The sequence below is a fragment of the Apis dorsata genome, unplaced genomic scaffold, assembly GCF_000469605.1.
Source record: "Apis dorsata unplaced genomic scaffold, Apis dorsata 1.3 scaffold_137, whole genome shotgun sequence".
Lineage (NCBI taxonomy): Eukaryota > Metazoa > Arthropoda > Insecta > Hymenoptera > Apidae > Apis > Apis dorsata.
Genome location: NW_006263429.1, coordinates 141,702 through 146,503, shown reverse-complemented (window position 1 = coordinate 146,503; position 4,802 = coordinate 141,702). Strand labels below are relative to the sequence as shown.

At 29.9% G+C, this 4,802-nt stretch overlaps 2 long non-coding RNA genes across 2 annotated transcripts in view; one reads left to right on the top strand and one right to left on the bottom strand.

The window, feature by feature from the left end:
• LOC116185254 lies at positions 1-1,282 on the bottom strand. The gene is made up of 3 exons (XR_004150052.1): positions 942-1,282; positions 619-836; positions 1-73 (listed from the first exon to the last, which is right to left on the bottom strand). It is a non-coding gene; the product is annotated as an uncharacterized LOC116185254 (long non-coding RNA).
• LOC116185255 overlaps positions 1-4,802 on the top strand; it is an 11,431-nt gene that overhangs the window by 384 nt on the left and 6,245 nt on the right. The gene's annotated exons all lie outside the window — the stretch shown is intronic.

Below are 4,802 nucleotides of genomic sequence, written 5' to 3'. Positions count from 1 at the left end.
GAGAGAGAGAGAGAGCAATTCGGTCCAATGTTTATATCGATGGTATCAAGTTCAATACGTATCGCTTATAAATCTAAATCAAATCCAATATCAAAGGTTATAATATGATTGGTTACGAAAAACGTAAATTTTGAAAATATCTCGATATTAAAATAAGTAGAATTTCGAATTACGGAAGAGCGTCAATATTTTTGATAAATATTTACAAAAAACTTTTATTTATCAAGTTCTTTAATCTTTTATATATATTATCGATTAGTAAACAACGATTAATCCAACTTAAACTGTTTTCATGATTGATAATTTTTTTTAATGAACAACAACCGATAATATAATCTCTAAATATAAAATCTCTAAATATAAAATCTTTATATTTAGAATGGCAATATATTAGAAAAATCATCAAGAATAAATATTAGTTTTTTTTTTAATTTTAATCTTAATTAAAATTAAAATTAGATAAAAGATTATTTAATTGATAGGAAAATGGAGGAAAATTTTCATTGAATGAAGTTATATGCTATAGAATCATAGCTTTTACGAATCTTTTTTAATTTTCGATTAACTTTTTCACTCTACCTTTTACGAAATTCACTTAAAGTTTACTTTAAAAAGTACCATGGTAATGTGTCTGATATTATCTTACGCTCTCTTGTACCGTACTTCTCGCAAACTTGAAGAGAGTTGTAAATCTGTCAGATTAACGAACACATATGATGGATTACCGCACGATTTCTCAATTCAGACCTTGAAACTTTTTCGATCGTTCTGTTCATGTCGTATAACTGTCTTCGTAACAATTTCGAAACATGAAGCATATAATATTTGTTTTATTTCTATTTTCAAACAGAATTATAAAACATTGCATCGATTGAAAAGACGAAATATCACGAGAACACAGGAAATCAATGAACTTTTATTACAGAATTTAATTATATTACCTTTGTCTTCTTCCAACAAGTTCATATATAAATAAAAGAATTCTTCATTTATATTCATTTCACTAACCCATCCTATCTATTGATCACGATAAAAATTATTTTCCATTTGATCCAAAAACGATAAAGATTATCGATAAATGTGTGAAACTTCAGCGAAGTGAGCATCCTTTAGAACAAAACATCCGGGTCGATAGCCCGGTTTATACATGTGCAAACGCACGCTCTGCTCTCCATCTTGGATTCTTTCTTGCTCGAATGCTACTTGAACAGTTTGTTACAAGCCAACGACGTCATCTGTCGGTCGATTAACGACCTACTGTTACAACCATCTTTCCCCTTTCCCCCGCAATTACTCGCGCAAATTCGTTAATTTTTCGAAATAATAACGAGTTTATTCTTGACTCAAGATACGTGTATATTCCAGGAAATAGAAAGAAACAGAAGTGCAAAGAAGTGACAGAGTATCGAATTTTATTTTCAAGTTAACACTAATTATTTGTTACGCTTTGTGTTAATATTGATACAATCTTGTTGAACAAGTTGGCAAGTCTGTGTAATCATATAGTATGTTATGTACATACTACAACAGTGTAACCGTATAGCAATCAAGAATTATATCGCATTTTATAATCTTTAATATGGAAATAGAACAATTATGTGTTTGAAATTTAATTTTAGAAAGTAGATTTTACGTGTTTCACGGATACGTTGGAAATAAGTAGTATGAGCATCGATTCGTTCCGGGTATCAGTGAAATAAAATTCTTACGACGAACTCGTTCCGCTTTTTTCTCTTTTCTCTTTTTCTTTTTTTTTTTTTTTTCCTTTCGAACCTCCAATACCTTTTTTTTTTTTTTTTTTTCCTTTCGAACCTCCAATACCTTTTTTTTTTTTTTTTTTTCCTTTTCGAACTTCAAATACATTTTCTTTTTACTTTCTTCCATGAATATCAACATGATTCGGTGATGGTGATTTTTTTTTGTAAAATTATATTCATAGATATTAATAAATTACTATTGAAATGATACTCGTTAAATGAAGAAATAAAGTTTTAATAAGTAATTTGAAAAATGAATATTTTCAAAATTATTTTTAATTTTATGTGTTTTCAAAAGCCAAAAGTGGATGAATGTGCTCGTATCTTATCACGATATATTGTCATTTCTTCTTTTTTCTGCTTATAGAAAGTTTTCTACGTGCTTTTTTTCCATTTCTTTACACGATTGACATTTTACATGTCATTACATATCATTCGATTAAATTTTCAAAAATGATCATTTCGTTTATACAAAAACTATTTGAAGGTATTTTATGTAAAAAACATGACGTAAAACGATTATAACGTTTTATCTTCGAATGAGTGAGATGGAACAAATTATAGAGGCAAATAATTATTGAAAATTGTGCGATATTGATAATTGTTAATGTCTCTGTGACAGCTGTTTGGAAAATTGTAGTTTAATTGATGACGTTGATGACATTCGTGTTACGGATCACTTTTTACAAAATATCAGGAACATTTACATATTCGTGCAATTGTTAAGTTTAAATATGTATTATTTTTTTCAACTCGATGTTCGTTGCTTTCATGAATTTTTTTTTGAGAATTTTATGTAAAATTAAAAATTATTATCAATAATTCGATTTCACATCGATAATTAAATTTACCTAAATTAATTACAATTTATTTATATGATTTAATTAATCGTTCTATGACGTGCAATAATTCTCAGAGTGATAACTAGGAAATAGCAATTCTATACGTTTAATTCTGTCATCTGATAGTATTAATCGCCAATAGTTCACGATATATCTTTTAAAGTGCAGAGCATAATCCTTTATTCTCCATAATAATAATACGTTACTAGGCAACGATTAAAGCGAAAATTATTGATGTTACATTTTCATTTTTCTAAATATATAAATTAATTCAATTTCTCGAAATTTCAATTTTATTCATAAATATAACGTAACATCAGATACAATCAAATCAAAATTAGTCTTTTATTTGATTCGACGGTTAGAAGATGTAAATTATCTTTCTGAAATTTTTATAAGATTGAAAAACATTTTAATCGAAAATATATATACCAAAAAAATATGGAGACATAAAACTAAGCATAAATATTTCATCCAAGGAGTAGCATAAACGATGAAAATTAATTAACAAGCGCTTCGCCATCAATAATATCTTTTCTTATACTTAATCAGATATACGAAGCATATAATAGCCACTTTCTAACACAAGACCGCGATTAAAACCGCAACGACGACGGTTCACCTTCCCTGAAATCTACCTACATATAATTTATTTATTGTCAACAAACTACTCTCGATTATCAACATTTAACTTTTACGAAACGAAATTTTTCTCGATTTCATTTAATCCATTAAAATTAAAAAACTTTTAATTTCTTTTTTTTTTTAATTTCTTCTCCTCTTCTTCTTCGAGAAATGGAAGAAGCACGCACGAATATCATCAAAAAACAACTTGAAAAAAGATCCCCTAAAAATCCGATATGACAATTTGTCGTTCAAAGAAACGATATAAACGGATATAAAATAAAAATCTAAAAATCTGAGAATCCATCGAACAAGAAAACTCGCAATCACCTTATCTCACGATCAATTTCGTACGAGAAGAACGCACGTTTGAAGCAAGTTTACAAGCAACGACAACAACAATTTTCGAACGCAAAATAAAAAAAAAAGAACGAAAAAAAGAAAAAGAAGAAGAGGGGGGGGAGAGAAAAAGGAAAAGTGTCGATATCGCATCGTGTCGCGTTTTCACCGCGGGGAATAGTCTGCCCACGCGAGAGGACTGTGGCCAAGTCCCTCGTTCGTGTGTGGGTGTATTACACGCGTAATCGAGGAGAATGTCGGAGCAGGGCGTGGTGGTTAAACTATCCTCGACAAGGCCGTGTGTGTTCCGGCTCCCAACGATTGTCCACGAGTAATGATGGGACCCAAGTGAGTATCCAATACGCAAACAGCTTCTCAACATCCGCATCGAATAGGATTGTTTATTGATATTGATAAACGAATGTTCTTTTTCGTTTATTACACGACACGCGTGATTTTATAAATGATGCGCGTTTCGTTTACTTTTGTCGATATTTTTGTTAGATTTTTTTTAAATATATGCGTTATGTAAAATCTATATTAGAAGATTAATGAGTCATGAATCGTAGAATGTATGTGATTCAGATGATTTGTAGATCAAAATTATTTTTGAAAAATAATTAAGGTACTTCGAGATATATTGGGATGCATGTGCAGTTTCGATCAAGAATAATCGAAAATTTGCTTATATATTTTATTTTCTAATCTTCTAATCTAAAATCAAATAACAATTTTACGGAAAAACGTATGCAAACGTGACATTTGTAAAAGAAACTACAAAAATATTCTAATATCGACAAAAATAAATAAATAAATAAATATATGTATATATAAAATCGTGAATATTTTAGAATAAAAATAATGTAAAAAAATTTTCGATGAGTTGCAGATTTGTAAAAAGTTTCGTAACAGAAAAAAAAAAAATACGATTCATCACTGTTCTTTCCCCTGCAGAAAAGAAGATATTTGTCACAGAATCACCTTTGACTACATTGAACTTGATCGACGAATCCATTCTGTTTGGGATTAATCAAGAGAGAGATCGGGAAATAGATCTCTTGATCCTCCCGCTTCTTCTTCTTCTTCTTCTTCGAAAGAAAAATGTGCAACGCCGTTGCCAGCTGACGACATTATCACCGGTCGAGAAACGGCCTCGTTGACGTCCGTGAAACGAAACGTGTAATTTGTAAGAGGAGAACATGTTTCTACACGGTGCAAAACGGGTTACACGGATGCAGTT